The following is a 27,398-nucleotide window of genomic DNA, read 5'->3' on the forward strand; positions in this document are numbered from 1 at the left end:
AGAGAGATCTGGAAAAGGATTCTAGGTGTGATGCAAACAGTACCTTCTATTTTAAGTAGGCAGGTACTATATAGATACCAAACAAAATTCAGAAACTAACAGAGCTCCCTGAAAACCACAATATTTGGGACTTGGAATCTCTAAATTTTAATTTCCAAACTCTCTTAAAAATAAAGCCTACAAGCATTGTAAAGGCAAGCAACAATGACCACGTGTGAGATAACCACGGTATCAGGAGGAGACCGCCTGTGAAGCAGCGTCCTGCACGCGAAGCACCACGCTCCCTGGGCGAAGGGCGAGCTGCTCTCTGCGCATGAGCAGGGAGCAGGGAACTCAGCAACGCAATTCTGTAGTTCAATCACGGTTACTTCTCAAACTGTGTATGTTTATAGATTTTTACTTTGTGAAGTCTCCACTGAAAGTTGGACCACCCTTGATATTTTAGATAAAATTTTAATAATCTCCCACACCCCCATTCTAGTGATTTGGCAAGTGACTGCGTTCACCCACGAGCGCGCGAACACCTTTCAAGTTAGCCTAATTTTCCACGTTTTTAAATGTCCACAAGTCATCATTTAAAAAATAGTTTTCCAATCTGGCTACCCAACAGGAAGGAATAAGCAACTGAGGAGAGAGAAGAAATCTCTGATCAGAAAGAATTATGCATTTCAAACGGCGACAAGGGAGCCTGAGACCCGGCGAGGGCCCCGCGGGCCGCAGCCACCACGCCCGCCGCGGCCTCTGCCCCGGTCGCCTCCTCACCCCGGCGCCGTCTCACACCTCCTGCCTCTAGTCGGCCATCCTCCGCCGGCACTGGTCCGGGCCACCACTCCCTGCCAGCGCCACTGACTGCGGCAGAAAGATCCAGAGAGACGCAGCAGAACGGGACGGGGCTGGACCCTCGTTTACCACATACCTCCCAGGGCTCTGTCAGCTGTTTTCTTGTACCCTTGATAATACAGGACACCAGGGTCTACTGAATGGGTAGAAAGGTTACTTACTAGAACACTATACAAAAAGTAGGCAGATGTTAACTTAAAGTATGACCAAATATGCTAATTTTTTCAATAACGGTGGACAAAAAATCCTCTCAAGTAGGAGGTATACATTTTGCTTTTACAGTTATCAGTCAGTTAAGAGATATTTTTAAATTATCTCAAAGCCACAAAGTTGGTAACTTTTTCAATAAATTAATACTTGTCTACAGAAAAACAGGTTTATTCCTTTCAAAGATGTCATTTCTTCTTGCTTACTCATTTGTGACAACAAAATCACAAAGCTCACTTACAGCATAAAACTACCATCTTCTAGGACCTGAAGCTACAATCAAGCACATTCTTACACAACATTAAGACTAAAGCTTGCAATTCAATCAGAGGAGAAAAAATTCTGAACACTGTGCTTAAGAAGCTAAAATGTATAATGTATAGAACAATAGAGTTAAGAAACGGATTTCTGGTTTATTATCTGTTTTATCTTTTATACTTTTTCTTCTTAGACCAATCACATGTTGTTCTAACTAGTCAAAGTCTGGTTTAACTAGTCAAACTTAAAACTCACTTGCGAAGTAAACTGGTCTTTTATTGCACTTAAAATTTTTTTCACTAAAACTCACTCTTTTTGAAGTTTAGATTGGATTTCTTTTTAAATTAAAAGACTAAACCCATGTTTTTAATATTTCTTTAAACACAAATGTATTCTAAAGTTCATTTAAGTTTAGGTTTTGCTTGGTAAATTCAAACTTGCAGTTATCTTCATTATCGCCACACTTAGCAGAAGTTGAAGAATTATTCAAACTTCAAATTGTATTTCAAGTAGAAGAATATGTTCAGCAAGTTTCCAGTTATGACAGAAGCTTTTTATCACTTTGATATTATAATTGCAAATCTCATATTAAAGAACTCATGGATGCAGCTTTTTGTCTTGTATTTAATAGGCATGTATTATGGCTATGATATAAATTGAGAGAAAGGTGTTGCAACTTTAAGACAAAAATACATGGAATTTTGAATTCTGGAATTCACTTGGGAATTAAAAGAAAAAATAAACAACAGTAATATATACATAGGCAAGCAGGCATTGTGAATCGACAAGTAAAAAATGTGTAAAGGCATATAAGCAGACACCTGCACTTATTAACAAATATCACCTACTCTTTCTGAACAAGAAAGAGAGTTGTGTCAACTGAAAAACATACTTTAAGAGTAAAAAATAAAAAGAGTACACTGTAATCAGAGAAGCAACAATTGTGTTGTCACTCTTCAAATATAGCTGTAATAATAAAATAAATTTACTTCAAAAACATTGTTCCTGCTCATAAAAACATGATTTACTACTTTTAAATGTCCAAAATGATAACACACTGAATCTTTTATAATTTAAGTGGAAATTTACTATAATAAATATAGACCAGTTCAGTCAACACTTACACAGTTAATCCCTTAAAGACTAAGAGAATTTTTTTGTATCAATTTGCCTTTCATATTTTCTGCATCTATTATTTCTTCAGAGACACAATAGTTTCTCATATCATTGGCATTGGCAATCTGTTTTTTTTTTTTTTGAAATAAATTCAAAGTTGTAGGAACAGTTGCAAAAACAATACTAACCCCGTACAAAGAATTCCATCATACCCTGACCCCCCTCCCCCAAAAGCTCAATCCACCAACCTTAACACGTCACATCGCTATTTCTTTCCCTCCCTCCCTCCCTATCATCCATCATCTATTGCTTTGTCTTCTGAACATATGAGAGCTAGCTGCACACATCCTTGAACATACACTATAATCCATTTATACACTTCCCATGAACAAGAACATTCTTTTATGCAATCCCATTAAGCGCAGCTAAGAAGTACAACAAGTTCAACAAGGATACAAAGATTACATTCTATATTTCCTTTACCTTATGTCTCAACTGTGTCCCTTTGAGCCACCTCTCCTCTATCCTCTAATTCCATCCAAGTTCATCCTTGGCATTCAGTCATCTATTTAGACTGTCTTTTTCTTTTTTTTTGGTTGTGGGAACATATATACAGCCTAAATCTTCCCATTCCATCCCCTCCCTAGCCTTCCATTAGTGGGATTAATCACCTTTAGAATGTTGTAATGCTCTTTCCCACCATCCATTACTAGAAATTTCCCTTCACCTCAAACAGCAACTCCACCCTCATTTCTTAACTCCCCATTGCCCCTTCCTCCATTTCTCCTAACCCGAACTCTACAATTCATCTCTATGGTTACATTCTCTGATAGTTTCTTTGTGTTTGCTGTGGGGGTCAAAATTAACCTTTTAAATCCATATCAATCTTGTTTTTCTTTGATACCACCTCCACTTCAGTAGGACACATAAACTATGTTCCTATACTCCTCCATTCCCCTACCTTTATATAGCTGTCTAAAATTACATATTTTACATTGAGTTCAAAACCACTGATTTGTCATTAGGGTTTGTGTAATTTATATCATGTAGGAAGTAAATAGTGGAGTTACAGTTCAAAAATTATTGACTTCTATTTGTATTCCACTGTGGCCAGAGAACGTGCCCTGAGTATATTCAATTTTTTTTTTTTTTTTTTTTTAATTTCTTGAGGCTTGTTTTATGTCCCAGCTTATGTTCCCTTCTGGAGAAAGATCCATGATCGCTAGAGAAAAATGAGTGTCCTGGTGCTGTGGGATGTAAGGTACTATATATTTCTGTTAAAATTCTCTATATCTCTTTCTTCTTTCTGTTGTTTCTCTGTTGGTAGGGTTCCCTTTAGAATCTGAAGTAGGGCAGGTCTTTTATTGGCAAAGTCTCTCAGGATTTGTTTGTGAAAAACTTAAGCTCTCCCTCAAATTTGAAGGAGAATTTTGCTGGATAAAGTATTCTTGGTTGGAAATTTTTCTCTCTCAGTATTTTAAATATGTCATGCCACTGCCTTCTCATCTCCATGGTGGCCACTGAGTAGTCACAACTTAGTCTTATGTTGTTTCCTTTGTATGTGGTGAATTGCTTTTCTCTTGCTGCTTTCAGAACTTGCTCCTTCTCTTCAGTATTTGAGAGTCTGATCAGAATATGTCTCGGAGTGGGTTTATTTGAATTTAATCTATTTGGTGTTCACTGGGCATTTATGCTTTGTATATTTATATTGTGTAGAAGTTTGGGGAAGTTTTCCCCAACAATTTCTTTGAATACACTTTTTAGACTTTTACCCTTCTCTTCTCCTTCTGGGACACCAATGAGTGTTAAGTTTGGACATTTTATTTTATCTATCGTTTCCCTGAGATCCGTTTCAATTTTTTTTATTTTTTTCTCCATTCTTTCTTTTGTCCTTTCACTTTCTGTTCTGTGGACTTCTAGGACACTAAGATGTTGTTCAGCATCCTCTAGTCTTGTATTGTGATTATCCAGAGTCTTTTTAATTTGGCCAACAGCTTCTTTTATTTCCATAAGATCTTCTGTTTTTTTATTTAGCCTTGCAATGTCTTCTTTACGCTCTTCTAGGGTCTTCTTTATGTAGCTTATATCCTGGGCCATGGTCTTCCTGATGTCCTTTAAATCCTTTGCCATGCTTTCGTTCCTCAATTGTGTTTCTTTAATTAATTCTGCGAGGAACTTTGTTTCTTCAGGTAACTTGATTTGTGTGTTTGGAGTTGGATTCTCCATATTGTCTGGTTTTATCATACGCATTGAGATTTTCTGTTGTTTTTGGCCTCTTGGCATTTGCTCTGCTTGACAGGGTTTTGTTTCAGAATGCAGACTCTCAGTTTCACCAAGTATACAGCCCCTGGGAACTAGCAGATCTCATTCAGCTGGCACATTGCTGTAACTGGTATTCTGGGTCACTCTCTGGTCCTTATCTAGTGTTTTCCACGGAGGTGTTCCTTAGCCCTGTCTCACCTAGCCGCCATCTTGGTTTCTCCTCCCCAATCTGTTTTTACTTAAAGCAAAAGAAAGATTAAAAATCCCTAGTATATCTTTTAAAAGAGATAGTGTAAGCAAAAATCTATAGAATGTTCATATATTTTGTCAGATCTAGCAGATTATTAGCCTGAAGTAAGACTTTTATTTTAAAATTTTTTTCTTACACATTAGTCTCATAAATAATGCTATTTTTAAATGTGAGAAAGAGAAAGCCATTCTAATTTTATACGAACAATGTCTCTCTAAACAAAGGAGTGAATTTGGTGTTTAAATAACAGAAAAAAATTAGTCCAACTACCTGGGTCGAGGTCCTTATTTACCTCTATGGTGTAAACAGAAAAGAAAGAGTCACAAATTTACCCTGAATGTATGCAACGCAAACACTGCTAATTTTTCATTGTTCTGGGAGTAGAGTTTCCTCTTTTGGTCAAGTGCAGTGGTTCTCTAAGTGTGGTCCCTGAACCAAGTGCATCAGCATCACCAGGAAAGTTCTCAGAAACTTTCTGCACATTCTGGAACCTCATCCTAGACCTACTGGCTCAGGAACTTCAGGGATAGGGTCCAACAACCTGTGTTTTAACAAGCCCTCCAGCTGATTCCGATACAGCTAAAGTTTGAGAACTACTGGCATAGTATGCCTTCAAAATGTATCATGGGATCTTCGGAATAAAACTGTCCAAGTTTCAAGTCGTTTTTAATTGATAAAGTGTCTATCTGAGCTCCAGGCACACTTGCGAGAAACACGCTCTCCATTTTAACTTGTCTCTGTAAAATTAACAAGGCTTTTCATTTTTTAAAATAACATCTCCAATACCATGGTTGGAGTTAGTTCTCTAAGACTGCACTAAAATAGTATCCTAAAGGCATCTGGTTAAAGATAGGTCAAGATAATCACCATACAAAAAACTAGCAAGATATTAAAATTGCAGTGAAATTGGTGAGATAACAAATTATAGTCAGTTCTCCGGAATGCTTATTTTGAAAATGTAAATTTGTTTCAACGCAATTGATATATCAGAGGAAAATCTGAACATAAAGAGAATTTTGTTTGCTTACGCACAATTTCATCCACAAGAAACACTAGGTGAACGCACAGAAATGCAGCCAGATGAACCAACAACAGCCACTGCTCCCTCAGCTCCTGGGGCGTTTAGGAGCCACATCCACCCACACCTGGTGAGGATACAGTTTTCCTCCCGACTTCAGGTACTCCTCCTCCCACCACTTCACAGTAACTCCCAGACTGCCACCCATCCAACAGCTACTCCACAGGCAAACTTCAGATGTTTCTCAAGGTAAAGTCTTGTACTTATTATAATAGTTACATATTTCCTTTACCATTTAACATGTGTAAAATGGTTTTACCATCGTTATTAGGTTCCTATCTTTTTTTTTTTTAATGTGTTATTGACAAAGTTCTGGGTGTTGTGCCCCAACTCCATTTTCCCCATAAGCCCTGTGGCTTTTATGGCCTGGTTTGCACTGAGACGTGATTTTTAGGATGTGTTGTCAGTGTTACAGCAGAACTGACTACATAATTCTTTTGGTAAGAGCAAAGAACCCACAGTAATCTAATTCTGGATAATTTAGATAGAGGAAATAACTTTGATAGATACAAAAAGTTACAAGCACAAAGAAACTACTGTATTATCAGTAACAGTAAAACAAAACAAATAATCTTAAGATGTCCAATAGGAAAACAGTTTATTAATAATGCATCAAGATGATCTATGATGTAGTAATGATAATGGAGACTATAATGAAGTATGGAAAAACTTGTCATAAAGTTACAAAACAAAATGAAATGCATACTATAACAAAAATTATTTAAAATAGTTATGAATGCAGCCCAGACAGAAAATCAATATGCAAATGTGCAGACAGCAGTTATTTAGTGATTTTATAGTGGTTATTTTTAAAAATTATTTTTAAAAGCAATTAATTTAACAAAAGATATTCCTAGTCTGATTTAGTATTTGTCTTAAGCTTTGAGAAGCTTGTAAACTCATAAAACATAAAAAACAATTCTGAAGGTTTACGGGAACTCTCTATACTATCTTTGCAACTCTTCTGTAAATCTAAATTATTTCAAAGAAAAAAAAAAGTTTTAAAGCACTGAAAACAAAAGATCCCATACTATTATACTAAATAATTGATACTTTTAATGACAAAAAGATTCCCTTAAAAAACTCCACATTACAGCATACTCAATCATAACTAAGTGCAAATAGTCATATTTACATTTTAAAGTACTCCACACTTATAAAATTAGTAAGTGTCAAAACCAAGAATTTATTCAATAGCAAGTTCTACATATGCCATATCCATGCATACAGTCATATTTTTAATGCCTATAGTTCAATACATGTCATTTAACAAATAATCCAGGAGTTCTCAAAACCCCTGAGATTTTTTTGTGATGGCTGTTCTTTCGTTTTTGTTTTTTTTTAAACCACATTCATTCACTCAGTCAGCAAATATTAACTGAGTACATAGCATGAGCCGGCACCATACTTCTGTGTATTGAGGACAGGGCAGTGAATGAAGCAAACATAAATTCCTGTCTTTAAATTCTGGGGGAAGGAGGCAGAAAACAGACAGGAAGCCAGTAAACTATATGGGATGGCAGATGGTAATAAGGGCTTACCAGAAACATAAAGTAGGAAAGACAATAGGGGTGGGGTGGGGGAAATTTGCAGTTTTAGACAGAGTGGCCAAAGGAAGCCTCACTAAATTGACATCTGAGTAAAAACCCCAAGGACATGAGGGAATGAGCCATGCAGCTATCCAGGGAAGGAGTGCTCCATGCAGAAAGAAGAGCCAGTGCAAAGGCTGTGACGCAAGAACCTGCGGCGGGGTCGCGGGGCTGCCCAGAAGCCGGTGTGCCCAGCAGTGTGCCAGGAGAGAGGTGGGGGAGGGCAAGAGGGTGGAGCCCTGTGCTGTGTTTCATGGACTCTGGCTGTTACTCTGAGATGAGAAGTCACTGCAGCATTCTGATCCAAGAAGTGACATAATATGACTTATATTTTAATATAATTACTTTACCTGCTGTATTAAGAATGGGCTGAAATAAGTCAAGCACACGAGTGGGAACGCAAGGTAGGGGCTTCTGCAATGACGGAGGTGACCTGGATCAGGCTGGGGTGGTGGCGACGGCGAACGGTGACTGGAGTGTGGATATATTTTTATGGTAGAGATGAGATAATAAGATGACAGGGATGTGAGGAACCAGATGTAAGGTGAAAGAAAGAGAGGCATCGAAGATGACACCTTATAAGACTGATCAAAAAGGTGCAGCTACTTTTTACTGAGATGGGAGGAAGTTCTGGGAGTCAAAGCTACAGAGTTCAGTTTACAGGAGCACATTCTGGGAAGACTAACGGACTTCTGCTCCTGGGATGTGGATGGGCAGCTGAGGGACTGGATGAGATCACTGAGAGAGTGGATGTGAACAGGAAGAGGCCCAAATTCCAAATGCTAGAGCAGCCAGAGAGGTAGGAGGGGGAAACAGGCAAGTGTAGTGTCTGAAAGCCAAAAAAGGAAAGTGCTAAATGCTGTGGATAGGTCAGCTGAGAGGACTGAGAACTGACCACTGAGTGAGCAGCATGGGGTCATCAAGAAGGGCAGTTCTGGTGGAGTGGCAGAGGCTTCAGACACTGAAATCAGAGAGCACAGACATCTCTTTCAAAGAGATCAGCTGTAAAGAGAAAGAGAGGACAGTAACTAGAGGGAGAGTTGTGAAGAATTTTTTTTAAGATGGCAGAAAAACAAAGCATTATTTGTATGTTGACAAGATCTAGGAGTGAAGAAAAAGTAATGACACAGGAGAGAGAAGGTAGAATTTCTCCATTTTTTCACTAATTACAACATAACAATCCTCCATTAGAGTATTTCAATATTTAGCAGTATTTATCCACAAGTTGGAATCATAGTGTCTCATACATTAGAAATACATTACAAAGTCTCTCTCTCTCTATATATATATTTAACAGTTCTAAAAAAAGTACTGAATAAACTAATGACTAATATACTTTTTAGCAACTGTCCTGCCCAACACATTGCTGGGTTAAATGTGTATTTTCTTGTGCCTTTATATAATTCACTTGCTTTGGTAAGTGGTATCTTCAAAAGTAACAATTTTGTTTTAATCTTCAGTCATTTATCTGTATTATGGCTGCTCTATAACACATTCTGGAAGAACAAAATCTACTTTTACATTCACATAGTTCTTTGAAATGGATCACCAAGTCCCCATTTTATTCATAAACTTTCAACTCTTGACGTTGGGAAGTTGAACTACTAGCTGAATATCCAGATTAGAAAACAGACTACCTTGCTTAGTTAACTAAGCTAGAATTATATAAATATACACCCAACTTCAAAAATATTATCTATCCACAAGCAATACACGTAGTTTTAGAAGAACAAATCTATTTGGGAGAGCTTAAAATGTGAACAACTTTAAACCAGGGGTAGGCAAGCTTTTTCTGAAAAGGGCCAGATACTTAATATTTTTGGTTTTGCAGGTCACATATGATCCCTGTTGCATACTCTTCTTCTTCTTTGAAATCTTTTAAAAATTTAAAAACTATTCTTAGCTTGTGGCTCAAACAAAAACAGGCCAAAGCTGGATTTGGCCCATGGACTATAGTTTGTTGACCCCTGCTTTAAACAGTTGTTTTAAGACTGAACATGATACACGTGAGACCGATTTCAGGAGTCAAGTTGGACACTTATTAAAAATGCTTTATATTCTGTAGAAAGATCTGTGTTTGTCAAAAAAAAAAAAAGGAAGAAATTTCTATTTGAAATAGCATACTCAGAAGTATGCCTATAGTTAGAGAAGCAATTTAGATGTCCTTTTACTGAAAGACAAAGAATTTGTAAAATAGCCACTATCTTTGGTTACATAACTCAACTGATGTGCTTTAAAGGATCATCTTTTAAATATCATTCCAACAAAGAGTGAGAGAAAGAGAAAGCATTACAACATCTTATGTGTTTAAGTTTCTCTTTTTAAATTCCCTACATAAAAAAAATTAAAACAGAAACAAAGTAGTTAGATTCAAAATGTTTTAAGTCAGGAGAGTTAGAGCTATTTTATTAACTTCTCTTGGATTGTCAGATCCTTTGAGACACTGATAAAGGCAGTGGATCCCTCCTCCAGAAAAAGACATGCATGCACACTTTTGCCTCCGTGCCAGCCTCCCTGGAGCCTCGCCAGAGACTGCAGGTGAAGACTGAATTTAAAAAGCACAATTACTTCACTTGACAAATACAGAAGAATTATATCTACAGATAATCTAAAACTCAAGGCAGTAATCCATGTTCTCGTGTCTGGTGGACTGGCAAGTTAACTGGAGGCCTCTTACACCATCACATGGTCAAACCTTCATGAAGCTTTTTTTCCTCCCCTCACACTGGCTGGTGCTTTCTGCTGCAGTCTGGCCAGTTCTCCACTGTGCCCAGCAGATGCCATATTTTTTCCTGCACCCATTCTCATTATATTACCCTTGTCTGCAATGCTCTTGCCACACCTCTTCAAATTCTACTTATCCATTAAGACTCAGATTAAATTCCATTGCCTCCATCATTTCTTCTCTGATATCACAGCCTATATGCTCTATGTCCTGGACTCATTGCTTTTTCAATACTGTTCAATCAGTTAATCATACAATAATCTGCATTATCATACGGTTTTGTGTCCTGAGACTCCCAACTATAGTGCCAGTGACAAAAGATAGAAATACTTCTTTGTCTTGTCACCTTAGTCTATAGCACTATTATAAATACAGGAGGTATTTCTTAAGTAATTGCTAAACAAATGAATTTACTTCAATGACTTCTGAAAATACTGGTTTGGTTTCACTATGTAAACTTGAATTACAGGCAAAATTTTGAAGGAAAAAAAAAAAACCTCACTGAAATTAAATGGAGCATTTATTATCACTGATCACTGACAGAGTCCAAAATTCACCAAAACTCTATCAACTGAAGAGCATGGTCATAATCACCTAGCTGTTTTTTTACACAGACATTATGAGATAAGAATAAACTGACTTGATGTTAGTTCAAATTCTGTGGTTTTAATATAGCAGTGAATCCTAACTGATTGGTGTAAACTGGAGGAAGGGCTACCTCTGTTGGTATTCCACTATGTGTCCCAGGCATTTGTTTTATTCAGTGCTACCCTCGTTATTCAACTTTGCGGAACATTTCCCAGGGGCACAGCTGGTTCCAGGCAGCCTGTGAAGGCGGCTCCTCCCTGCCTTGGCACCGCATCCCTGCAGGTCAGGTGCTTCCACCCGGCTCTCTGACGCCCAGGGTGCTCCCCATGGCACCCTGCCCAGACGTGTGTGCACTGCAGGTCAAACTTCATCCCTATCTTTCTCTCCTTTCCCCTACCAAACTTAGTGAACATTTATTTTAGTTCATTAAAGTCTTGCCAAGTCATTAAGCTAACTTAATTTTCTGTAATGTGTGGTTATTGTGTTAATTAAAGGAAAGACTATAATAATGGAGAGAGATTTTTTTAAGTATGAAGGCCTTTCAATAATGCCTTTCCTATCACATATACAGGGAGATGCTCCTCTGCTTGCATGTAAGGTTGGCATTGATTTAGGGGAAGCTCACTCTATTGGAAAAAAAAAAAAAAAAGTGAAAAACACACAAAATGTGACAAAACCACTCCTGTAAACATCCAGAGAGGTTAACTGACGATCCGATGGGATTCAGAGGTGAAGAAAAGATAGTAAGAAGAAGACAGGAGTCACAGCTTTTCCTATGCAGAAAAGAGCTCCTTATTAGCATTCAGTCAATAAAATCACTTAGCTGTACGAAGCAGGATAAGGTTGTATAAAGCAGACCTGTGCCATGCAGTGTTTCACATGGACCTCAAACACATCTGAAACTGAATTTCACCCAAAGTCAAGCAACAATCCATTTCCTCTCCAGGGTTTGGACTAAATAAAGGGCACCACCATCCACCTCTGCACAAGGCAGAAACCCGTCAGCTATCCTTGGCGCCTCCTTATTCCACCCCCCACCCCATGCAATTAATCTCCACATCCTACAAGTTAAAATCCATAAATACCTTTCTAATGTGCCCACTTCTCCTCACCGTCTTCACGCTAGCTCAAGCCCCATTCTCCCTCTCCTTGACCACAAAGCTCACTGACTCTGCACCTTTCTCGTGCAATCCTGCGGTAGGTTCGTTCGACAGAAGCCATGAGGACGATCAGCAGCCGCACTCAAACAACATGGACCAGTCTCTCAGTCACAGTGCCGCATCTGGCTTCCTTCGCTCAGACAAGTATCTGCTGTATGACCCCATTTACACACGTTACAACCCAGGTGAAACCATCTAGGCGAGGAGCCGGGGGCGGGGCTGTTGCTGAGGAGGGGGTGACCGGAAGGGAAGATGAGGCCGCTTCAGCCATGGCGCGAATGTTCGGTTTCACTTGGGTGCTGTCACCTAGGCGTGCGCAGTCTGTGAGACTCCACGGAGCTGCGCACTAACAGTCTGCGCATGTTTGTACATGTGTTATGCTTTAATACGGTGTTTTATAAAAAATACAGATCTGATACTCCCACTGCTCTTACGCGAAGGTTCCAGGCGAGTCCCCGTGCAGCCTCCGCTCGTGCCGCTTCCTTCTCCCCGCAGCCCCCCTTGCTGACTGACTGACTCAACTAAAGGCTCGGGCACAGGCCACCTTTCCCTTTCCCGAGGAGGTCTTCCCGCAGCATCAGGTAGCGCCCCTCTAGCCCGGCGGCCCTCCGCACCTTCTGGTAGTCTAAGCTCTGTGAGGACAGGGAAGACGGTTTGTGTTCCACTCTATTCTCCCAAGTCTCTAGATTTTGAGGACACTGAATAAACGATTTACTGTACAAGAACATGGCAGGTAGTTGTGGAAAAGTTCCAAAGTCTATCTACCGTAACATAAATGGTGAAACTGCTAAAACAGTTTTTGATACACGAATATAAAGGAAATAAGAGTTAAACGGTAGATTGTTCATATGCAGAAAGATACAAACCATGAGTGCAGATACAGAAAACAGTCATTTTAATAGTTCTTAAGTTTATTTGAAAGTTCTATTTTAAACAATAACCTATTGTAATAAGATTCTGAAATAAAATTGATCAACAAACTTCTATTCATTGTCTACATACCGGTGTTGGACTATTATTAATCTCTCAGGAAACCCAAGGCTTCACCATGTATTTAGTTGTATAATTGAATTGAGTAAGAAAACAATTGCTTTGGTTTCTTTGAATGCAAAGTAAAGAGAATATTTAACATGTCTACCTCAATGATTTAAAAAACAATTTATAAAAACTTTCAAATGTTCTTAAGAACTTAAACTTTTTAAAGATAAAATAATCTGATGACTGAGAAGTAAAAATAGAACTTTTTCTTTCTTAGCCTAATTCACTGAAATAATGCAGGTGGCCTGTGAGCAGCACCCACCCACTGCACTGCCCTTCCTGAGTGAGAAACAAAACCTGGCCAACCTTAGAGGGTCACCTGTCTATAAAGGCAGGAGGGCAAGTGTACCAGCCTCCACTGGGAGTGATGGCTCCCAAAGGAGAAAAAAAAACACAAACTAGAACCTATTTCAGAAATCAATGCCATTTTCTATGATGAACATTTTAGAATATTAAGGCAGAATTTAATTTAAAGCAAAAATACATGCAGTGTCCTAAAATGTCTTAAGTTTTTTCTATTCCTGTTAGGGAATTATTGTTTTCTGTGTATCATCCCCCAAATTTCTTTTTATTTTAACATTCAATTAATGGTGTAAATTCACTAAATCTTGAACTAGGCAGACTTTACTGCCTAGTTTCAGGAAAAGAAAACAAAACAGTGGTATTTGTTTCCACAAAGATATGTTACTTTCCTTCATTAATATAGAACTTGCTTACTTATCATTTCTAAAATACTACTGCAATATAAAAAGCATCTTATGATAAAAAAGAATGATCGTAAAATATCCTAAACCACTAAAAACAACCTGAACCATGGACAGTCTGCTGCTGAATTTCTTTAACCAGGTTCAGAACCACAAGTCCCAACAATGCCCAGTGTTATGCTAATTAAGGCAATTAACTACTCAGTACTCTGGAGACAACAAAAATGGTATTATTCACTTTATTTTACTGAGGTTTAGTTACTCTTTTTGGAAGAAGGATTTGCAAGGAAAAGAAAAAAAGGATTTTAAATATAACAGATAATTCATTTTCTTTTTAATTCTCTTGAATTTTTTGTTATTCCCTCTGCCTTGTAAAGAGTCTAGAAAAAGTGCCAGAGCTGAAGAAATTAAGAAAATACTGGCAAATTTATTAACTGCTCCTATTTAGCTGATATGTTCAAGTTTTACCAATTCAAGTTAAAACTTTTTACTTCTAAAAATAAGTACAGTGCTTTTAGAAATAAACTTTTCACAAGTATTAAAATTCATATGAATGAAGGCATGTTTCTTAAATTCTTTAATTGTAAAACAAAGTTAGACTAGATCAGTGGTTTTTAAACAAATTTTTTGCTTTAAAACACTTTGAGAATATGATGAATATCTGATTATAATTTCAGGGGATTCACGACCCTCTGTGCTTCATCCATGGTTCACTGGTTAAAAACATACAGGTAGTTTATATTTAAGGTCTTTCGTTCCTTTAAATTTTGGTTTCAGAAATAAGGTTAAAGCATTTAAACAAAAGAAAGCCAGTCTTGAGAATAAAAGTGGAAACCCAAACACAATTCATTCATTTACTCATGGCTGTTAAAGACATTAGCTAGGAAAGGCTGAACACCTTACCTATATATAGACGTAGATGTTAATTTGACAAAATAATTCATACCTTAGACATTAGAAGTTAGGCAAAATAAGATTCTTATATAAACCTAGGATATTTCTAGACATGGAAATGTGTGACATTCACAGCTTTCAAATGACAGTAAGTTGTCTCCCCCCACCCCACCCTCCACCACCAAGTTCAATTCCTTCTTAGAGTGAGGAAGAAAAATACTAAATAATGAAGCCTATATTTGAGACATTTTAGATGACTTTTGTGGGGGAAAAGGGAATACTTTTAGATCCTGAAATTTCTCATTTAAAAATAATTGTTGGATAACTACAAAACACTTACCTGCAATTCTTGTTCTCTGAAGGAAATGCAGTAATTACAAACGTATCTACACTCTTGGGTACATTCTCCTAAGTGTGAATGGATTTGGAATGCGCCATAGCTTAAGCTCTGTACTGCTCAACTGCAACACAGCACTGGCAGATGGTACCTACCTGGCATCTACCTGCCTACCTGGTGGTGAGGCAGAGCTGTCATCCAGTCATTCAGCTCGTGAAGGAGTGTCCCCAGGAAAGGGAGTGTGGAGCTGGTGTAAGGACTGTCCTTAGAGAACACCAATTGTAAGTCACTTCTCTAGAGGCTAAGGGGGTGGGGGCAGGGTGGGGAGCCATACTACTAAAGAGTTTCTTCTGCATCTCAAAACTGGTACTAAATTCTTACATTGGAAAGTGCTGAAGAATAAGGGTGCAGGAGCTCTGTGCAAGAAGTCCTTAGCAGAACCAAGGCGCTGCTGACCGGGTCAGTATCCAATGGTTAACACCAGAGCAGAGAATTACAGGTACTTAAATTCTGGTAAAGTAAGCCTTCATCCTGACATTCAGCAATGTAGCATTTTGGGTTAATGCTTGCCAGTTTGCGAGTTATGTGACAGCTGCAGTGGTAATCAAAGGAAGGAAAATACCTTAAAATGCCCAGAACCCTAAAAGCTGCTGAGATTATTGCCAAGGGTGAATTATTTTTCATGCGATGAGGTATTAGCAGTGTGCTGTTAGACAAGTTATGTTTTATAAACTAAAGTAACTAATCATTAAATTTTAAAAATTTCATATGTCTTGTAGCTTAACATAAAAACTTAGATTTAAAATGTTTAAATATGTAAATCCCTACTGCATAAGTCCCTCTCCTGTCTTAATCTTCTTAAAGAATTAGGAAGAAATGGGCTACAGACAGTTTCCAGTTTGCAAACTGATTATCTGAAGGTTATCAAAATCCTCCACAGAGGAAAAGATTCTCCATCCTTTAGTCCAACAAGTTTCTAGGCAGCCTGCTGATGTCTTCTTTTGAAATTAAATCAGGTTAGGGCTGCCAGATAAAATACAGAGCACCCAGTAAATCTGAATTTCAGATAAACAACAAATTTTTTTGATTATGTCCCAAATAGTCCATGGAACATAACTTTACTAAACTATTGATAATTATCTGAAAATTAAATTTAGCTAGGCTTTCTGTTTTCTCTGTGGGTTTTTTTTTTTTTTTTTTTTCCTTTTATTATTGTTTGTTTTCCGTGAAATTGGCAATTCCAAATCAGGGGAGCTCACAGATCAAGGATGGACATAGTATGGATGAAGCTAAAGTGAGAGCTCCACTCTTGGTCTAGATCTGCACTGTCTAAAATGGTGGCCACTGGCCACATGTGGCTATTGAGCACCTGAAATGTGGCCAGTCCAAGATGTGCTATGAGTATAAAATATAACCTAGATTTCAAATACTTGGTATGAAAAAAAAAAGTAAAATAGCTCACAAATACTTTTATACTGATTAAATATTGAAAAAATATTTGGGATATAATGGGTTTAAAGGTTATTAAAATTAATTTTCTCTTTTTCTTTTTACTTTTGAAATGTGACTTCTAGAAAACCTCAAATTACAGATGTGAGTTTTATTTGTGGTTCACATTATATTCCTATTGGACAGTGCTTGTCAAATGGGCTCCAAGGAGAGGGTTGGGCTACAATTTCTTTGTTGTTCCTTCTCTAAAAAATCAGTATTGGAAAAACAGCTGCCTTCCTTACCTCTCCTTGGTCACTGGAGCAGGGACGGAGCATGACCATACCAAAGAAAGTCAATTTCTAGTAGGAACTGCTTCCATGGATAGGCTACAATCACTTACAGAACCATGGCATCTGAATTCTAGTGGAAGATAAGTCATAAATGTAATCTTTGATGAATCGTTCTTACACAGTTTAGAGGAACAAATGAAATCTAGTATGTATATGTATGTATAATTGAGTGTAGGTATACATAAAAATAAAATATTCTCCCAGATCTAGTTTCAATGGAAGAATCACTCAGTACCATTATGTTGGGTTTTCACTCTTACATATTATTAAAATCATACAATAATAAAGTTTATTTAATTGCCTAATATGAACTGAGGTGATATAAGTTATAAATAAGAATTGTAGGAACAAGATCTTATTTTTGATACTCTAGATACAGAAGGTAAGATCTTAGTGGTCCCCATTTTATATACATATGCTACAAAACTGATCTGAAGTTAGAACAATAGTTCTAAATGGTAAAATAAACTTTTGTATTCCCAAAATATGTTTCCAGTACTATCATAAGACAAAGCTCATTTTTAAAAAGAGTGGAAAGGTGGGAATCTTTTTAGATTAAAAATACTCAGTTATAATAAAGCTTTAGTTTTGTTATAAAATAACCCGTTATCTTTGTATTACACCTTACAATTACAGTAAGTTTTGCATTCTAATTCATAGTTTTTTTCTCACCTGACCCAAACAGTAAATGCATTTCTTCATTCTCTTCTATGGTATTAAAAAGGCAAAGGGCAAAAAAAAAAAAAATTAACATGCTCTCACAAATAAAAATAAAGAAAACTGTACATATATAATCTCTAAACACTCAATAATCTCTATTTCTTCTCTAATAACACCTATATTGTATTTATTTTGAAGATTTAAATCTTTTAATGTTGCCTATAGTTCAATAAACAAGACTTAACTGCTCAACTATTTATATACAGAAAGTAAACTGGTTTTCAAAGTTTTTCAAAAAAAGACATGGTGTGTTGTTTTTTTTTTCATTCTAACAGCAAACACAAATAGCAGATTTCTCTCAAATTTAACTATAAGAAATTTACATCTCATAGAACTAAAGTTCCCAAGTTCACTTTGAGATCTTTCAGAAGAAAAGAAGAATTAAACTGTAAATGAACAGATTTAACTTCTTCATCAGTACTTTAAGTCTTCATTATATCCTGGGGATTACTTTCCGAGGTGTTTTGTTAGACACTTAGTTTCTTGGTGGCAGCCAAAGTTACTCTTATCTAATACTGGCCTACTTCCAATCTTTATAAATTTTGAAAATCAGCATGTTTCTGTTCTTTTCCATAGTCAATGAATGATAGCCAAACGATATTTTACTTAGGACTGGTCATATTGAGAGCTGTCAATAAATGGTACAAGAGAACAATAAGGTTTTCTGATGTTAGAGTTTGAAAGTAAAGCTGAGTTATTAATATATTTATTCTTCATAAGGTTTCCTTGGTGGAACTAAAGTATATATTCTTCATTTCATGAAGATGGGGAAAAGTTGATGATTTTAAGTGACATTTTTTTTCAATTAGAACCTGAAAAAAATTTTTATGATCATATCTCATTCAAAGATTAAGGAAAACTTTGCCTCCATACTTTCTGAAGGTTAACAGAGACTATAAATTGTTTGAGGGACTTTCCCAGAAGTAAATGTATGGGTCAGCCTCAAAAAGATCATGAAAAGCAATCTTCAAAACTGGTTATATAGTTTAAGCTATTATGTCACCAGACTGCTGTAACGCTGTCACTGTCTCAAAATTCTTAAAAGCAAATCTCAAGATCCAAGTAGAGTTCTTGATGAGGGATCAACCACAGCAGCCATTAATTGATTTAAATGCAGACCAAACTGGAAGACAGGTTTTATTATGGGATGTTTTAAATAAAACAAAAACAAAACAAAAAACAAAGCAACAAAACAAAAAGTGTGCAACCATCTCTTGGACCTGCTTCACTCCTAAACAACAAAAACCACCTCTTGATGGATGTATGTGACTCCTGCCCACATGTGGCTACCTGGACTACCCTTCTGTGGGAAACTATGCTAGGCTCAAACCCTCCATGGAGCATTCCAAAACCAGTCCCACATTAGGAATGTGGGCCCAGGAGTGTGCACTCAATAGACAGCGCTTACCTTTAGAGAACAAGGTGGTTGACACAAACTGATCAAGTTCTCACACCCCACACCTCCAAGAACACTGAAAAAGATCTGCAGATCTTTCTTGGTGCAGGAGGAACCTCTTTTTAATCTTCTGTGATGGAAGTTTAAGATTTTCCTGAAGGAGGAGAGAAGAGTAAAAGATTACACTGACATCATGCCATATCATTTAAGTTTCTCTTTCCCTATTACAAAATTTAGGTTCTGAAGAAAAAAATTAAGATAAAACTGTGACTATTCCAAAAATCATTCTCTTATTTAAAAAAAAAATTATCTTCTATAAGGAATGTTGCATGCTTCAAACCCCAAAACCTTAAGTCGCTAGTTCAACTTCTGCCCATTATTAAACTATTAGTAGGGAAGCTGAGAAAAATGTAGAAAAATAACTGCATTGCTAAATGATCATAGTTATAAATTCCCTTAAGAAATTATTACAGCTAAACTCATTGAAAAAAAGTTAAGCACAGCTAATGGAAATTTTATCTTGCCTCTGTATTTCCAAGTAATGGCATATGCATTTGCCTGACAACCAACAGAAAGTTGCTTTCTGAGCTATGTTAAAAGGTGCAGAATCAAAAATGAAGCACTCTACTAGGATGTAAGCTCCATGAGGAAAGGGATGTGTTTGCCTTTCTTTCACACTGATTATCTGCACAGTGTTAAGTGTTTACTGTCACACAGAAAGCACTGAAAACAATTTGACAAACAGAATGACTAGTAGGCAATTAGTCAATATTCATGGTTGAAACTTGGCACAAAATGCAACAATTAGAATCCTACAATTAGAATCCTACACATATTCTGAGAAGTTTGAAAATGTGTTGTATAAAAATGATATTAACGATATCAACCTTTAATCACATATTAAATTACTGTTAAGAATACAATTTTTTAAAATGCTGTATCTTAAAATATTTATGATAAAGTGCTATAAATATATTATTGAAACCCAAACCCCTGAAAAGGAATGGAATAATCTGTCAAGATCAAGAAATTACACACTATGCCTTAATATATAATACCAAATATCAAATATAAGAATATTACTATAGATAAAATGTACATGCCTTCATAATACTTTAGTATCAGTTATTTTTCATCTTTTGGAAAGTCAGTATAAAGCAAGTGAAAAAATGGCTCTATATTCATAATTCTGCCTAAATATAGTAAATCATCACCACAGTATTAGCTTGAAATCAGAAGATGTCATACTATCAGGATGATTTTCATATGTAAGTAAATATGTGCATTTCATTCTATCTTAAAAGGAACAGAATTTAGACAAGAAATATTGACTGCTACTCACTTACTTGTCTTTCTGTAACTTATAGAACTGGTAATAAAAACTAAGTATTTCTTCTAAGTATTTACTCAACATTTTCCAAATTTGACAGATTAGAGACAGAAACTAGAAGATAAAGGATTGAAAGTGAATCTTTTTAAATTCCATATGCAAGAAGAAAAAACAGCTATTATACGTACTTGATTCAATTTGATCTTAATTCTACAAACATGGAATTAGACCTCAAAACCACCTCAGTAGTACGTATGGTGGCATATGGTACATGTGCTTTCAAAGAATGGGTTACCATTCACTGTACAGCCAAAACCACAACAAGGAAACAAGTAGTACATTAATGTCTTATGTCTATCCTTGTTTCATTAAAATAATGATTTTAAGTAACAGATTATGCCTTGATTATAGCAGTAAAAGGCTTTACACATTTCACAAATTATTCAATTTAGTATTTTCTTTCTCATATCAAGCTTAAATGTGATAAAGAGAATTTAAAACAAAACGTCAGATTAAAGAATATAAGTTTACTCAAAACCTCAAAATTTACACCAATTTTCTTAATTTGGACATCTTGCAAGCCTTTGAAACTAACTTTGGGGGGAAGGGGTAAAAGCAGTTACAAAGCACCACGTGCAGCAATAGGCCAAAAGGAGGAAAAAGGGGTAAAGAGCAATCAATACTGAGGTGGGAGTCCTGCTGAAAAGGAAAAGACTACCTGGCTGAGTCTACTATGAGGCCAAGGGGCTGAAAGAGGAAACACGCTCCAGAGATGGGGGAGCCAACAAGGAACCCCTTAAAGCCCTCATTTGCATGGTTTCCACTAGTGGAGAGATTAAGCCTAAGATGTTTACCGTATTAAAAAATTTACTGACCAATTTTTAATTTAACTTGCAAATATAGATTATTATTTCATACTATTATTTCATACTATTATTTCTATAATACTATAATTTCTATAATACTATAATACTATACTATATATATACTATAGTATATAGTATTATACTATAATACTATAATATAATATAATACTATAATATATAATTATATATTTATAATTATATTATATTATATTATAATTATATTTATAATTATAATTATAATTATAATTATATAATTATATAATTATATAATTATATATAATTATATAATTATAATTATAATATAATATAATACTATAATACTAATATTATATTAATAATATAATTATTATATTATTAATAATATAATAGTATTATTTCATACTATTATTTCATACTATCAACTCATTTTAAGTGCCTTACAAAGCTGACCCAAGCAAACTACTTTCTCTTTCATCCTGACCAATGTGTCTCACGCTTTCTGTTGTGCAGGACCATTTACTTTGTTCTCATCTCATCGTGGACTAGCACTGAACTCACACTACATAAAACCCTCCAGGCAGCTCTGGTAACAACCAGACTGAGCCTATAGATCAGGCGCTGGGATGATACAGCAGTATCACATTGCTATAAAAGTTTCTGAACAAGGATGGGGATGGAGAGTGAGCTCTTGGTCGGGGGCCAGCCCCAGTCCACAGATCACTCTTCAGGGAGACTGAGCTGGGCCATGAGCACAGGCTCTTCAGAAAGACTATTCCTTTATACTTTGCATTGCATCCAATTTCCAGCTTAATCCACCTGCCCCTTAGAAATTACTCACTAATGAATTATCAACATCTTGTTTCAGTATATTCTTTTTTTCTGTTCTTTCTGCAGTACAGTCCAATGGAACATTCTGCAATGATGGGAAAGTTCTATTATCGGCACTAACCAAACCAGTAAACACTAGCCATGGGTGGCTACTGAGCACTCGAAATGTGGTTAGAGCACCTGAGGAACTAAATTTTTAATTCTTTTAATTTTAATTAATTTACATTTAAATTGCCACATGGAGCTAGTGGCTACTATATTGAACAACGCAGCACTAGAATACTGCATTATTTTCATTTGATCTTTAAAAACTTTAGCATTTAAAAAACTCAACTATTTCCTTTGATCTTCCAACAAACATTTTAATTGTTCATATTACTTTCCACATGCACATATAAGTACTTTCATACTTGTAATGTGATCATATACATTTACTATTTTATCTTCACTTATACCAATGATCTCTCCATATATCTAGAGCTGCGCTGCCCAATACTGTAGGCCAAAAGCCCTAGGTGAGTATTTAAATTTAAATAATTAGAATTAAATAAAACTTTAAATCAGCTCCTCAGTCTCCTTAATCACCTTTCAAGTGCTCAGTAGCCAGATGTGGTTAATGGCTACCATAATGGACAGATGGACAGTGCAAATTACAGAACATTTCCATCAGCAAAGAAAGTTATATTGGTCTGTGTGATTCTAGAGCCTTTTTGCTGGTTTTTCCCTTCACTTTTAACTGTGTTAATGATCACTAAGTGATGTATGAGACTTTCCCCCATAATACCATAGCAAGCAAATACTCCCAAGAAAAAACTAGCTATTTTAAGGTTTTCTTATAAGCGTTAGACTTCTTTCATATGACTGCACTTCCTCCACCTAATTCTTAAGGTTAAAAATTATCCTTTTTCCCAAAATATTTACATTCAATGACTTTGTAGCATTCCAATATTTAAAATGTAGTACCTCACAATATTGCTGTTCTTAACTCTTCTATAAAGCCTGTAAAAGGCATCTATTTTACCTTTTTTTTCTCTTTATCTGAAAAATATTCTAATTATGACTATAGTAGCTTCTAGGATTTCAATAGGCATACCAACCAATTTCTAATGGTTAGTAGATCTATACAGCATTTTTCACCCAACATTCACTTAACTATTTGGAATATAACAAACCTATCACAGTACAACTTCTACAGCGCTAACTACAGCTGGATAATAAAGTGGTACTTCCTTTAGCAGCTCCCAAGAAGAGAAGCAACTTCTAATTACTGTTCCCCTCCTCTTCAGGAAGAACTAATGGTGTTTAAGTGATTGAGTGTGATCATTTGGTAAAGCAGACTCAAGTTATTTACACACAATATATATACACACACACAACACACACATCTATAGACACATACACACATTTTGTAATGCTTGTTCCATTTCCTTTTCCTTAAAATGCTATAGTACACTTTCTGGTGAATAGTAAATTAATCTAAGAAGTCACGACACTACTATTTGAAGAATCAGAAGTGACCTATAATATTATAAAAGGCAGAGATGTCAATGATTGCTCAAGTTATTTAAAACTTATTCATAAAAAGTTAGTCCAAAGGTAGAAAAAAACAATGTGGTACCTGTTGAAAATGTTTATTAGAAAAAGAATTGAATCAACTTCATGAATTTTAATTATCTAACAGGAAATCAGTTGGAACATTAGGCAGACTAAAGGAATTTTACATTTCCCTTGTGAAATTAAGGGATTCTACAGAATTTATGTGGAATATTTGAAAAGCCCAGATAGAGTATATATAAAAATTAATATATATTTTCATCTGAAGCCATCATGCAAATTAATTTTTCAGAACAGAATTCTTTAGTCAGTTAATTTTGACATTTTTTTGAAAACTCAATGAATTCTTAAATCTTCATTTCAGTTTGGCACATTATACATATATATATATAATGGGGAAACTGAGATGCTAAGATGGCATCAGAAGTTTAGTAGGTTCATATATCTAAGATCCCTCCATTTGTTAGTGGCGGAGCAGGAACTAGAACTCAGATTTTCTGCATCAAGCCCAAGTGTGCTTTTTATGGTTGTAGTCTTCCTAGGGCCTAAGCAGGATGATAGTATAATTCTTCTAGGCTACCGTAACACTATTGTAGGCAAGCTCTAGATTGCTAGCACGTTATTCATAAAAACTTGTTGACTGATTCTATTACAACTAATTGTACTTGTGGTCATAGGAAACCACACATAGTATTCAACAAATTTTCTTTTATTTAGCATCTTCAAATGAAAGACATATTTCTCTATTGCAACCCAAAAAAGAGAAACTGGGTTATAAAATACTTATTTTAGAGTTATTTCAAATATTCCATCTGAAAACAATGCATTAAGATACTTGCACTTATTATGATCACTCAATTGAACTAATCCACAAATATATAACTCAAAGAAAATGTCTAACTTTCATTGTGAACTGTGATATTTCATTTAAGACACTCTTAAAACATTCTGCTAGGATAGTAAACCAATATATGAAACCAAAGTCTACATAAAAGATTTTTTTTAACATTTTAATATGAGAAAAAAGTTAACATAAATTTTCACATAATATATGACTATCTTAAGATAAAAGATAATTTGTCTTCTAAAAAGACAGGTAAATTAACAAATAGTAGTACATATGATTGTTTACAAATATTACAAAAACAATGTATCACGATTATAGGAACAAATCCTTTGTACGAGTTTCTGCAGGGAAAAAATATTTAATATCGATACAGTCATTTCCTTCTCAAACAAACCACCTTGGTTTGGGTTTACTGTCCATGGGCTGAATAAGAGAAGATCTTTGCTACTTCCTTTCTTAGAAGAGGAGGAGAATCACTTCCATGAGGCCTGGGTTAAATGCTGAGATAACCTTCATCCTGGAGATGCATCTATGGAGGTCTTTGAGTGACTGTGAACTTCTGCTAAAGAGTTCCAGAACTTGGCTGAAAATTTCACTGATACTTTGTTTAGCAGGAATAATGATAACAGCTCTTTGAACTGTAATATAGAATTTTTATGCTCCTTTCTGAAACTAATTCATTTGACCCACTTTTGTGAACTAGGCAGAGCATTTCTGAGATGAATTTATATTGTTACTATTAACTAGGACAACATGTGAACCCCTTCTATGAGCACTTTCTATGTGCTAGGCATTAGTCTAAACATTTTATAGGTATCAAATGATTTAATTTTATATAAGGCAGGTATTCTTATTCTCCCCATTTTACAGCACAGAGGAGTTACCCAACTCCTTATAAGCCTCAGTTAATACTCAAGCCCACCCAGTCTGAATGTAGAGCTCAACTTCCTGACGTAAAACTGCATCATGATTTTATTAAATGATTTCTATGACATACAATACATGTGATAGGCATTATGAGTTTGCTCTGTTTATATTCACATTGTTTGGTGCTCAGAAACTTGAAGAATAAAATATTGTATAATAACAGATTATTATAATGAGCTGGACTTTTACCAGCTTAGGCCTATCGTGATGGCATATATAAAGAGTATCACCCCATTCTTAGGGGTTAATGGACATGTGGGAGAGTCTTGTTATGCAGGGCTAAAGCACAATGATACCCAAGTATTTACTCAACCATAAGCTGAAAAACAGAATGAGGTCCATAGCAAGGCAAACAAAAGTAGTTCCACTCTCCCTCCACAAATACTTTCTTGTTAATGCAAAGAGTAGGTGGACCAGATCTTCTCATAGAAGTTCCTTGTTTTAAATAAGCTATACAGGTAACAAGACTATCTCAGTCTCTACTAATTTCTAAGACCCAATCCCAAAGAATTTCTGTCCATTTTTATGTCAAAATGGCCTCATTTCATGAGGAAAGTAGACTGATATAATTAGCCTACTTCAGATTAATTCTCATAAAGCATCCTTAAGAAAGGACTTTGTTTATATAATATCACTATACTTTAGTATCACTGCTTGTTTAATGCCTAATTTCCCTGACAGACTCTAAATTAGAGGGGCAACATGAGTCTTATTCACGATGATGTCCCCCTGTGCCTAGCACAGTGCCTGATATACAGCAGGTTCTCAGTAAGAATTTGTAGTATGAAGGATTGGGATTTGCTCTTCTATCTTTTAAGTTTATTCAGTAAATGCCCCACCTTAAGTGGTAGTTTAATGTTGCTAGGAATATCCATTTCATGTAAAATTTTATATAATAGTATATTAATATTAATTCTTATCAATTCATTAATTTTTAAAGATGTGCCACAAATTTCCTCCAAATAAATCCTTGTGACTTACAGCAGTAAGAATTCCTTCTTCATAAACTGTCATATATTCTCAGGAACTACAATTGATCTTGAAAGGCATCCCATTTTATTTTCCACATTTAAAAGGTTCTTCTTTATTCTGAACTGAAAACATTTTTTTCCTTTCCACACGATAAATAACTTTAATGAAAATTTTCCTTTCTCATTCAAATTTCCAATTCCACGAAACTGTTAATTCCAATTCACTTCTTCTGACAGTAGTAGTATCAAAGTTAAAATAGTAGTCATTTTATTATATTCATACCCTTGTATGTGCATCCAATCAGACGCTGCATTATTCTCTATGCTGGAAAGTAATAGAGTTAAAAATTGATGACAACTGGTAGACCTGTGGTTGTTTAGAAACAAAAGTTATTTCTAATTTCGTTTCATTAAAAACAAATGTTCTGTGTTATCCTCTGTGATATTTTTGCATGGCTAACTGCCTAATGCGCCACCTGACATTGTGAACCAATCACAGCTAACTGCACAGGACCCAAAGGAGCTGCCAGGGAAACCTGAAGGTCACCAACACATTACCCAGCAAGGAACATTTCCCTAAAGACGTTCCTCGGTGGGTGCATGAGAAGGGCCCCTTTCTCCCCGCACTGACAAGTGGAACTGCCTAGATCTTTGAACTGCTATCCTGAAAATCAGAACGATGACCTCTTTTGAACATATCCAAGAAAAACAAAATTTAGAAATCAATATAGAGATTAACTTCAACATAATAATTTTGAAGAAAAAGTTAACAATAGACAATTTGGATTTTGCCATTTGAAAAAGATTTGTACTGATCTAATATTTTAAATAGCTTATATATTTCAATAGTAAATTAAGCTAAGATCATTTCTGTTAAGAAATTAAACTTTTCTGATTTTAGTTTCATGCTAGATTATATGCCCTGATTCAACTGATTTCTTTTATCAGCTGAATAGAGAAAAGCTAGTCTTCATTGAGAGTTTTCAAAAATGTTGAGAGTGCTAATGTGAAATTACTTACTTCATTACTTTTCAAATTTCACTAGTGTCTTTCCCTTAGACTAGATTCCCTGTGTCCTACAGAAAAAGTGTAAAAATTTAGGCATCCAAATACTCTACCATTTTACTTTCCAAAATTTAATAAATGTGTATGT

At 35.7% G+C, this 27,398-nt stretch overlaps 1 protein-coding gene and 1 long non-coding RNA gene across 3 annotated transcripts in view; both read right to left on the reverse strand.

Moving 5' to 3' along the window:
* ZEB1 (zinc finger E-box binding homeobox 1) overlaps window positions 1-27,398 on the reverse strand; it is a 167,880-nt gene that overhangs the window by 94,023 nt on the left and 46,459 nt on the right. The gene's annotated exons all lie outside the window — the stretch shown is intronic.
* Window positions 1-27,398, reverse strand: part of LOC119535564 — a 35,781-nt gene that overhangs the window by 2,997 nt on the left and 5,386 nt on the right. The window contains exon 2 of the long non-coding RNA XR_005217207.1: window positions 18,956-19,097. This is a non-coding gene — a long non-coding RNA (uncharacterized LOC119535564). The remainder of the gene's footprint in view (window positions 1-18,955; window positions 19,098-27,398) is intronic.

Source organism: Choloepus didactylus, chromosome 5, assembly GCF_015220235.1.
Source record: "Choloepus didactylus isolate mChoDid1 chromosome 5, mChoDid1.pri, whole genome shotgun sequence".
Lineage (NCBI taxonomy): Eukaryota > Metazoa > Chordata > Mammalia > Pilosa > Megalonychidae > Choloepus > Choloepus didactylus.